Source organism: Helicoverpa zea, chromosome 29, assembly GCF_022581195.2.
Source record: "Helicoverpa zea isolate HzStark_Cry1AcR chromosome 29, ilHelZeax1.1, whole genome shotgun sequence".
Taxonomy (NCBI): Eukaryota; Metazoa; Arthropoda; class Insecta; order Lepidoptera; family Noctuidae; genus Helicoverpa; species Helicoverpa zea.
The window spans coordinates 2753188-2765522 of NC_061480.1; the positions used below are offsets into that span (position 1 = coordinate 2753188).

At 36.3% G+C, this 12335-nt stretch overlaps 1 long non-coding RNA gene across 1 annotated transcript; it reads left to right on the plus strand.

The window, feature by feature from the left end:
- The first annotated feature begins 6 nt into the window (after positions 1-6).
- On the plus strand, positions 7-10611 carry LOC124644173. Its single transcript, XR_006986021.1, has 3 exons — positions 7-87; positions 501-568; positions 10523-10611. It is a non-coding gene; the product is annotated as an uncharacterized LOC124644173 (long non-coding RNA).
- The last annotated feature ends 1724 nt before the right edge of the window (positions 10612-12335 follow it).

Here is a 12335-nt window from a genome sequence, read left to right on the forward strand (position 1 = left end):
TGTCATTTTCAGTATTCAGCACTAGTCCTCTTACTCCTGTTATTGGAATGCGCTCTCCTTTACTACTTCTCAAGCAACCTTGTAGAGGTAAAGTGAATTCTGTCAACAAATCGTCTTTTATTAAGTTATGGGCACGAGGTCTCGGGTTCGATTACCGGGACAGGCCAAAATCGCTTTGTGGGTTTTAAAATCTTTCACAAAGCAGCCCGGAGCCTGGAAGTAGTCGGTCTTATACCCCCGCGCCTGAATGGGCTTGTTAAGCGTCCCCGAATGCTACTCAGTAGCAGTCGTTGTTACAATTCCACGTCAGAGGCCGTCAGGCGGATTTGAGAAAACTCTGACACTAGGGCTTGTTAGGTGATTAAACCTGCAGCTCACTCGATAAGAAGAAGACCGGATTAAACGAGGTAGGTACTGTGTTATGAACTATTTAGTTAAACATGACCTAAAACTGCTGGTCTGGAAGAATTGAAAAATAAACTAAATTGTAATGATTACAGAAAGGCTTGCAAGATGATGGACTATGGACTCACGCCATGAGGCTCGCCTTCCAATGCTGTGAACACAAGTAAGTTTAACTTAAAAACTTAACTCAAAATCATTTATTCAAACTTGACTGCAAAACAGCACTTAAACAAATGACAGCCTCTAAAACACACACCCTTCACCACTTCCTATGTGTTATTGCTGGGAAGAAGAAGTGGCGCAACAAACTCCCCAGCAACACATGTCTGTTTGTAGGTTAGAAGAATCTTTCAACAATGTTTTAGATATAAACTAGCGACCCGCCCGCCCCGGCTACGCACGGGATAACAGTATTTCCCCACTATGTAATGTGTGTTATTATACATATAAACCTTCCTCTTGAAACACTCTATCTGATAAAAAAAACTGCATGACAATCCGTTGCGTAGTTTTGAAGATTTAAGCGTACCAAGGGACATAGGGACAGAAAAAGCGACTTTGTTTTATACTACATATGTAGTGATAGTGATTGACATTGATTTACATTGAGTGCATTGCAGTATACAATGTGCAATATTGACATAAAAAGTGACTTTATAAAAGCACCACATGCTAGCTAGCAATTTAGCCTACATACCTACATACCTTTGAAATAGGTCTTAGCGCTTTTCAAACGTCACACTAACCGTATCTCTCCGGTGGTGTCGGATTGTCGTCGCATCGTGTCAAAGTGGGTCATGCTTAGATCACATAATTATAAAATCTAAATTACCGTCAAAAGTTTATATTACTAATTCATCGCTTACCGATCACCAAACAATATTACTAACTCTACAACTCTCGTTACCTAGAAAAAACTGCATGCGTAGCATAACTAAAATAAATATGAAGACACTTGAAAACGACTTACGCGACTTAAATCTTGACCCCGTTTACAGGTGCAGTGATCCAAATATTAGTTTGCAGTATTTTATTAATTCATTACAAACCATGATTAGTAATAATACCTCTAATAAAATGATACCTCGGAAATACAGCAATATTAAGCCGTGGATTACGCCTGGCCTTGTCCGTTGCATTAGACATAGGGATAAACTACACCAGAAACTGAAACTCTCACCTGATAATGAGATACTTTCTGTAACTTATAAACGCTACAGGAATTTCTGCAATAATCTACTGAAAAAATTAAAAACCCAATATGACAGAGCTCAAATACAAAAAGCCGGAAAGAATAGCAAACTCATATGGAAAGTTGTTAAAAGTAATACTTTCAGATCAAAGAAATCAGACTCTGCTCTAGAACTTTTAGCGACCGATTTAACCCCAAACCTAGCCTTAAGTAAAGTGAACAATTATTTTATTAATTTTTTATTTATTTTATTTTATTTATTCCTTTATTTCAGGCAACTAGGGCCCATAAAAATACAAATACACATATATCGTACATTACAATACTTATAAACTAATACATAAAAATTCACCATATCAATATATATATACAATACTATATCTATAAACAACTTAAACATACTATAAATACATAACAAATATTCTTAATATAGGTAAAAATTTAGCTGAGAAAGACAAAGTCAAAGTCAAAGTCAAAGTCAAAGTCAAATCATTTATTTCATTTAGGCCTTTACAAGCACTTATGAACGTCAAAATTATAACTAAGTTTGATTCTAGTTGCCCATTCCAAAAGTAGCTTCCTATGGAGAAGAACGGGCAAGAAACTCCATGGTTACTCTTTTTAAAAATAATATTGTATTACAATTTGTATGTATTGATACATACAGTAAAAGCATGCGAAGATCATGTAGAATCGCAAAGACAAATGAGGATAAAGTGACAATTAAAATGCTACATGGTGTTCACATTTACAAATTGGTTTATATTTTGGTACAAAGTTACAAACAAATAATCAAAAGATGAATACAATTTTATTTGCTGGTGTAATTTTAATTTGTTAATTAATTAGATATTGTCAGTATGTCCTATGGAGCAGGACCAGCATGTTTCCAAGCATTTTTATCTTGAATGTAATCTTCTAATTTATAATATGCTTGCTTACAAAGTGTGGCTTTTATATGAGTTTTAAACCGCATGTCATTTAGTTCCAGAATGTTGTCTGGTATTTTATTATAACATTTGACACAATATCCCATGAAAGATGTATGTACAGTCAGCACCAAAAGTCGATGAACAGAATCAATATGACAAAACACCTGTTCACAATAAAATGCCATAAGTTATAGTCGCAACTAGGAAACAAAATAGACTGTACACCAGAAACTTACAAAAGTCGTTAAACACGAGTATTTCAAAAGTATCTGTGCACTAGTATTCCTAAAGTCGCTGTACACCATCAATCCAAATGTCGCTGAACATCATTGTATCAAAAGTCACTAAACAGCAGTAAATACAAAATTAGGTTAACAAAGTATATTTTTAATGTTGCCGTGTGTTAATGTACCTTTGACTCTTATGTTGTTCAGCTACTTTTGGGACAGTACTTGCTTGACCTTAATAATGTATGTTAACACGTTAGTATCTATTTCAATAATTTTAATAATTATTTTGGAAATACACTCTTTTGCAAAAAAAGCGGGCACCTATGCGAAATCTTAGTTTTAAGGACTTTACGTGTATTTCAAAGGGTTTTAATGATTGTAGTATGTTTCTAGCATCAAAAGGGTTAGCCAAGCATGCGTGAGAGTGTATTCTAAATTTGAATTTTGTACAATTGCTAAGAAATTGGTTAAACCTTGTTTTGGACTAATTGCTGGCAGAAAGTTCGTCGGTGTTTTGAAAAGTTTTTGAAGTGATTTTCAGAAAACTGATAATGCAGTCTTAATTAATGTACCTTTTTTTTAGATCAAAACATTTTTGAAAAACTATGCGTATTTGATAAAATTTTCACCTGCTCTAAATGGGCTATACTGATGATTGATGGCAATGTTAAGAGTTTCGGTATTTTAGTGTAAAGCGTTCTTCTGTTTAGATATTATACCCACGTGATTTAAAATATCGCTTTTTCATAATTAAACACTATTTAGAGGAGTATCAGTACATTGGGCTGCGACAAAACCAATTTAAAGTAAGCAGTGCCGATCGCAACTCGTCTCCTATCGTACTTTGACATTACAAAATACCAATTTTTGTGATAAATGTTAAAATTAACCACATGAAAAATGATGAGGAGGGTTTAAGCTATCTAAAAAGTCTAATTATTGCCGCGTTGAAGCTCTCTATAACTCCATAGGTCGGGTTACTAAACGATGATTTCGCTGAAAGGGAGTCAAGAATTCAAAGGTATAAACCAAACGTAAGTTTCTTAAGAAATGAGCAGATAGCCAATTATTGTTATGATTTAAGCAGGAAAGTGCTAGGAAATCTCGGTGCAGGCAAGTTTATTTAATAAAATGTCAGTGGGATGAAAACACGGTATTTGAACGCTCAGACTCATAGATCTTCGGAGGTCTACGGAGTTTCCCAAGAGACGAGGTTGTTTGAAAATCAGTGATTACGAGACCTTAAGACCTCGTGCTCACAATCTATGCGCTATTTTCTGTATTTTGTAGAATTTCAAGATTTTTAAAAATGTTAAAGTCCGAAAGGAGACGAGTTGTGATCGGCACTGCTTACTTTAAATTGGTTTTGTCGCAGCCCAATGTACTGATACTCCTCTAAATAGTGTTTAATTATGAAAAAGCGATATTTTAAAACACGTGGGTATAATATCTAAATAGAAGAACGCTTTACACTAAAATACCGAAACTCTTAACATTGCCATCAATCATCAGTATAGCCCATTTAGAGCAGGTGAAAATTTTATCAAATACGCATAGTTTTTCAAAAATGTTTTGATCTAACAAAAAGGTACATTAATTAAGACTGCATTATCAGTTTTCTGAAAATCACTTCAAAAACTTTTCAAAACACCGACGAACTTTCTGCCAGCAATTAGTCCAAAACAAGGTTTAACCAATTTCTTAGCAATTGTACAAAATTCAAATTTAGAATACACTCTCACGCATGCTTGGCTAACCCTTTTGATGCTAGAAACATACTACAATCATTAAAACCCTTTGAAATACACGTAAAGTCCTTAAAACTAAGATTTCGTATAGGTGCCCGCTTTTTTTGCAAAAGAGTGTATTTCCAAAATAATTATTAAAATTATTGAAATAGATACTAACGTGTTAACATACATTATTAAGGTCAAGCAAGTACTGTCCCAAAAGTAGCTGAACAACATAAGAGTCAAAGGTACATTAACACACGGCAACATTAAAAATATACTTTGTTAACCTAATTTTGTATTTACTGCTGTTTAGTGACTTTTGATACAATGATGTTCAGCGACATTTGGATTGATGGTGTACAGCGACTTTAGGAATACTAGTGCACAGATACTTTTGAAATACTCGTGTTTAACGACTTTTGTAAGTTTCTGGTGTACAGTCTATTTTGTTTCCTAGTTGCGACGATAACTTATGGCATTTTATTGTGAACAGGTGTTTTGTCATATTGATTCTGTTCATCGACTTTTGGTGCTGACTGTACTTTAGATAATCTAAACTGCGGGATAGCTATCTTATTTTTATTTCTAGTGTTATAATTATGTCTATCACATATTTTTTCAAACAAATGTAAGTCCAGTGTAAGACTCCAGGCATACATTTCCGCAAGCTAGAAACATTTCACAGAATACCATAGGCTCGTTTGTGTTATTAGACACAGACGTTAAAGAAATTGTTAGTATTATAGATGGATTAAAAGACTCTTGCGCTGTTGGGTGGGATAACATCCCTAACAGCGTATTAAAAAGATTCAAACACATCATTGCACCACCACTAACATACATATTTAACCTTTGCTTAACGAACGGTATATTTCCTAATCTGCTTAAAAAGGCCTTAGTAACCCCCGTCTTTAAAGCCGGAGACAAAAGTAATATTAATAACTATAGACCTATTGCAGTACTATCAGGCCTTTCTAAGATTTTGGAGAAAGTTATTAACGTTAGGCTAATTAATTATCTTGAGAACTATAATTTGCTTTCGGATCGTCAATTTGGCTTTAGATCTAAAAGATCAACTAACCAAACCGTTCATCAGCTTACTATAGTTCGGCCATTCAGAGAATGCGTTCCTGACACGTCGCGATTGAACTGACGACGTAACTTTGCAATGGCGTTGCAGTTACGATAAAAATATTTTTGCTGGTTGTTTACCGTTTTAACAATTGAGGAGCATTAAAACAACATTATTATATCAATAATCAATGAATGTAGTTACGTCGTCAGTTCAATCGCGACGTGTCAGGAACGCATTCTCTGAATGGCCGAACTATAATTATGTATGCACTAGTCTAGACAAAGGTATGTACACAATTGGGATCTTCCTTGACCTTGCCAAGGCATTTGACACAATTTCCTCCTCTCTGTTATTCTATAAACTTGAAAAAATTGGTATAAGAGGAACACAGCTAAAATTATTTTCGGACTATCTTAATAATCGTCAGCAGTGTGTAAAAATAGGTGAATTTAGAAGTTCAGAACTAAAAACCAGCAGTTACGGAGTCCCTCAGGGTAGTATCCTGGGTCCTAGTTTATTCCTAGTTTACATCAATGACCTTTGCAGCATGTCCCTACAAAATGGTGTTATTACATCATACGCTGATGACACTGCTCTTGTGTTCACAGGTAAATCAAAGGAGGAGGTCTATCAAAATGCTCAATGTGGTTTTAATGTTGTGTCTAATTGGCTTCATAATAATCACCTAACACTGAATTCAAATAAAACAAATTACGTATTATTTTCATTGAGAAATACTAATATATCGACTACTAACCTAAACATTTATGCACATAACTGTCGAACGAGTACGATCGCTGACTCAGCATGCACTTGCCCTACATTAGTAAAAACCGATTATATTAAATACTAGCTGTTGCCCGCAACTTCGTCTGCGTGGGCAATATAGAATGGGAACTAATATAATGACCACCATAAAATGCTTTGATACCCTTAGTTTTGTAACCAGAAATATCTACTGAACACCAGAAAAATAAAGTCTAAAAATGTAATAGTACCAGCTATTTTAGTCACGACTTCACTTTAAATTGTATTCGACCACCAAATTTAGTAAATGATCACCAACTCTTGACGACCAAATTAATGTATTATTTTTGCCTAAATAAGTCACTGTGATTGCCATAAAATGTAGGCTTATTACCAAATAAAGTATTATGATGCCATATTAAGTTATGTGTCCGGCTTGCAATGCATGCGTGAGTGTGAGTGACAGGGGAAAATGGAAGAAAATTACATATTGCGCCGACCCCAAGTAAAATTGGGAACAGGGCAGGAGAAAGAAGAAGAAGAATGTGTTTCTCAATACACTCCCTCGAAAACACACTCTTATCGCACTGTTTAGAGGCATGCAATAGACAATTTTCCACCCTAGTGCAGGAAAAGGGTCCCCATAATGTTATAAAATTTATTGTATCAGGCCGAACTTATTTTTTTGGAGTCAGTTTACTTAAACAGGATAGCAAGATGTAAAAACTTTGATTATCATTTTATATTAAAACGCTGGTATAATTTTGATGATCATTTACTACTTTTGGTGATCATTTACTACTTTTGGGATAACAATGATTTATTTGGACTCATTTTGCTTAAATAGGATAGCAGAATTTAAAAACTTTGGTTATAGTTTTACATTAAAATGCGAGTTTCATTTTGGTGATCATTTACTATTTTTGTCTGCTATTTGTTACTATATCTGGTGATCAGTTAAACATAAGCCATATAGAATCGTCAAAATACTACTTATCCCGTAGGTGCATTCTTTCACGTGACAGTATAATTAGGATTAGCACTTAGCAGTCGCATAGATTCATTGATCAAGGTTGTGTTGTGGATGTGACCATTTATCTAAACAAAAGAAGTAAAGTTTGTGACGTTGTTCAGCCAATTTGGAAAATTATTACGTATGGTGCGTAAGTAATTTTCACAGGATACAGCTATAATCTATGTCTACATGCTTTGAGTCTGACAAAGCTGTCATTTGTACATTTTCTGCAGCTGCTGCGACTAATCAGAAGCCAGAAAGTCTGTCAGTCTTGCCATGGATATCGTCTTGTGTAGTTGACTGGATTGAAGATAGGTAGATAGGTAGTCGCTCCAAGCAAAATATTGGTATTCAAACAGATTCGGTGACTGGAAGCCAACACCAACATAGTTGGGGAATAGCTGGATGAATGACGACATGAGTCATCATCATCAGCAGGCGCATAGGGTAGGATAGTTTCACTAACTCACTATGGTAAGGCTGACCCCATATTAGGCGTGCGCGATCCTCGGGCGTGTGAGTAGCGCGGGCGTCGCGAGCGCGCTGCGTGAACGTCGCGTTTTGCTGCCCTGAGGCATGTGTGAAGAGTGCAAGCGACGCGCTCGCGGCGAGCACGCGGCGCTCGAGTTGCGTTCTTACCCCTTCGCCCGCTATCCCCGCCGCCCGCTAAACGCCTTAGCAGTTAAACGTCAAGGAGAGCACACGCCCGAGGATCGCGCACGCCTAATGTGGGGGAGGCCTAAGCCGGGACTCCACCGAAATGTTTGCATTAGTTCACGAATAGGCAAAATGTACGTATCTGTGAGAGTCCACTTCATGTGTTCGTACTTGAAACCTGCAGTTTTGCCAAGATTTTCAGAATGTACGCTCGCAATTTGTCATTTCTTGGTGGAGCCAGCAAATCAAAAGAAACATAAGTGTTGTATACTGTGCGTCACTACCGCACACCGGGAAAATTTCGCTCTTGCGGAGGACGTTTATATACCATATTTTGTGTCACACGTAAACAGGACGACAGTAAGTATCCATCGAAACACTTTTAAAGATCTGATGAACGAACAAATCAGACCTGACTTGGTCACCTGGGGCCAATCAGAGCTCTATGAAGCGATCATACGCTTTGGATCCTACTGTTATTGTGGTTTCTGAAAATTTATTCACCTCATTCAACGATGAATGTAATTCTGATGGTACTATTAAGAACACTTGCGTAGCGCAGAAGCTGACGTTGGCAGGTCAACTCTTTTGACTTCTCGAATAGGATACCATTGGTTTTTGTGCAATGCACACCTGCAATGCATTCTGGATTAGGATAGGATATAGGTGGATAGGATTTGCAACAGAGAACAATTCTTTCTTTGTGATTAAATGACATCAAACGTAGTTTTATATAAAAGGTGTTTTTTAGACTTGGCTCGGGTCTTACTGAGACTGTTCGTAATCGTGAACAGTGTATTTGCGATCAAAAGTTGAAAGTAAGCATGTCTCTGGTATGCGGCGCGTAATTTGTACGTTTTCAGACGCATAAAGCATTTTACGTGTGTATAGTATTAAAGAGAGAGCTCCCATTTCTTATCTGCACTTTGTATCTGGGCTTGTTTTTAAAGCTACAGAATCCTACATTACCTACCTCACGCTTAGCAGCGCTTGCGAGAGATAGATCCTCATTTCTTTTAGGATTAAGTTTACATATTTTGCATCAGAAAAAATAATTAAGGTCTACTTAATACTACTCACTCAAAGTAATTTGTTTTAAGGCCACCACATTAGTGGAAGATAAGCTAAACTATGTTTATGAAAAAATCCTGATATGAACTCCATCTGTAACTTTAAATGATAATTAATTGTTCCACTAAAGTCATCATTTTTGACATAATGTTCAAAAAATAATTTAGATGGCACCGTTTTAAATTTGGCTGAGAACTATTAATTTTCTTTTCATCAAGGTAATAATTATAGTTGGATTTTGATGTGGCACGGCAAACTGACAAACACTATTGAAATGTCTATCGAAAAATTACACTACGTGTTAAAATATGGTGAATTACGGAAAATACACAACTCCATCTGTTGAAATAATAATCCTCTATAAAGAATGTATGGTAATATTGTCATTTACCACCTCGCTCCTTTGACAAATTGATGATGTATTTTATTTACCACAGATGGAGCTACTTTAACCTTGGCTAAACAAAATTTTCATTTTTTTTTTCTTCCGAAGTTACTTATAAAGGTGTGATTTTCTGTGTAAAGATTAATAATAGGCCGATCAACTAATATAAGTACAACATTCAAATGTACAGTTTTGACAAATAGATTGCGTGTCGTAATATTTTACATCTTGAATTCACAAAATTAATCATATCTTTTGATAGAGTGAATCGATTTCGATGAAACAAAAACTAAGTAATACCCCAAGTTATGTAGAATTTTTGTATATAAGCATTGTCTGCATTTAATTCGTAGATTTTACGTGAATCCCGAACAAACAAACAGATAAACAGACAAACAGACAAAAATGACAAAAATGATGGAAATGGGTTCTGTTAGTTATCCTTTAACATGCTGGCTATTTTTTTTGTCAATTTCTTCAATGTACAAAAATTACTTTTCTACAGATTTATTATATGTATAGATTATCCATAAATATTATTTTGCTCCAACGATAACCCGAAACACAGGTTTAAAATAATCCTAGTTCGGGTGGTCCATATAGGTATTAGATTTAGACCGGCTTTCTCGTATTTATTATGTATTAGTCTAGATAAAGTGAACTCCTATGATTATTTTTATTTTTTAAGATTTATTTATGCCATTACAATGAGCTATGTGTACATGTTGAACTATGTGTTTTTTAATAAATTTATTTTATTTTATTTTATTTATTTTTATCGCGCTACGAAAGTGAAGGAATAGAGAGTCCACCTGTGTCCAAGCAAATGCTTCATCATCATCATCATCATCTCAGGCATAGGACGTCCACTGCTGAACATAGGCCTCCCTCTTAGATCTCCACAGATACCTGTTGGAGGCGACCTGCATCCAGCGTCTTCCAGCAAATGCTTGTGCACTATAATATGTCCTGCGCAGCTGACTGATCTCCTTATATGAGAACCGCCGTGGACGACTGGATGCCTTTACCAACTATCTGCTTGGTAATGGTATCTAATAATCTTTCTATCAATTGTTTTAGCGCCACAATACCTGATGTTAAGAAGCCCCCTTGGTCTTGCTGTGGTCCCGAAACCTACCCTGACAATTGCACATCAACTATGGTGGTCAAAAAGGTATGGTATCTTCAACATCAGCTTTGTATCGTCCCACTGCTGGGCTGCGGCCTCCTCTCACACGGAGATTGAGCATTAATCACCACGCTTGCTCAATGCGGTTGCTGATTTCAGACTTTATAGTCGTGTTTCCTCGGATACTGCAAACTTTTAGTCGACTGATAGTTTGTTTGGGCTCAAAATTCGGTATACAGATTAGTACAAACATTTCAAACATCCGGCATTAGGCCGGTATCAGACCGACTAAAAGCTTTAATTGAATTCACAATTTCTTTTAAACTATTTTTTGCTAATCGGGTTGACTATCGGCCGACTTTAGTTCAGTTTGCGTGGGTGCAGGTACATTATAGAGGTCGGTTTAACATATGTATAAAATTCTCGTGTCACAATGTTAGTTACCTTACTCCTCCGAAACGACCACTAGCCATATTTTACATAAAAAAATAAAATAAAAATCGCCCTTATTTTCAGGCTGCATTGGCCCATAGATATTACCTTGAAGAGACTAACATACATACATATTATATTAAACAAAATTGTTAGTACTTATGTATATCTATGCATATTCAGTAAGTAGGTCTGAGAATCGGCTACTGGCTATTTTTCAAACCCATTGTAAAACAACGTTTGCCGGGTCAGCTATTTCTTTTGTAAAAATGTTTATTTTTTCTGTTTCAGGATTGCCAATCATCAATAGCGAGTTGGCTAGAACGCTACCAGTTGCCAATATACACATCTTTAGCATTAATCCACGTGATACTGTCGTCCTGCTCTATCGTACGACGATCCTGTCATGCGTCCCGCTCTTACAGCTAGCGTTCGCTGCGGCGCGTGAGCGGTGAGTTTCTGTCACTTTTTAGGGTTCCGTAGCCAAAATGGCAAAAACGGAACCCTTATAGTTTCGTCATGTCCGTCTGTCCGTCTGTCCGTCTGTCCGTCTGTCACAGCCGATTTACTCGGAAACTATAAGTACTACAGTGATGAAATTTGATGGGAATATGTGTTGTATGAACCGCTACAAAAATATGACACTAAATAGTAAAAAAAAGAATTGGGGGTGGGGCCCCCCATACATGTAACTGAGGGATGAAATTTTTTTTTTCGATGTACATACCCGTGTGGGGTATCAATGGAAAGGTCTTTTAAAATGATATAAAGTTTTCTAAAAAACATTTTTCTTAAAGTGAACGGTTTTTGAGATATCAGCTCTCAAAGTCGTAAAAAGTATGTCCCCCCCCTCTATTTTTATAACTACGGGGTATAAAATTCTAAAAAAAATAGAGGTGATGCATGCTAATTAACTCTTTCAACGATTTTTGGTTTGATCAAAGTATCTCTTATAGTTTTTGAGATAGGTTGATTTAACTGTAATTTACGGAACCCTTCGTGCACGAGTCCGACTCGCACTTGGCCGGTTTTTTAACTCTTTTTAACGACTTCACAAAAAAGAGGTTGTCAATTCTGAGGTTTATACTCTATATGTTTGTTTGCGTATATATCCGTACTTTACAAAATGATTTGAGCAATTCCTTTTTTTGAAAAGGCATCATCTGTCTAGCCTTTTCCCAACTATATTGGAGTCGGCTTCCAGTCTAACTGGAAGCAGCTGAGTACTAGTGTGCCACAAGGAGCGACTGCCCTATCTGACCCCCTCAAGCCACTTACCTTACTCCGCCCTCAAGAAACTTACTGGCTTCTGACTACCCTTAGGGTCAATTC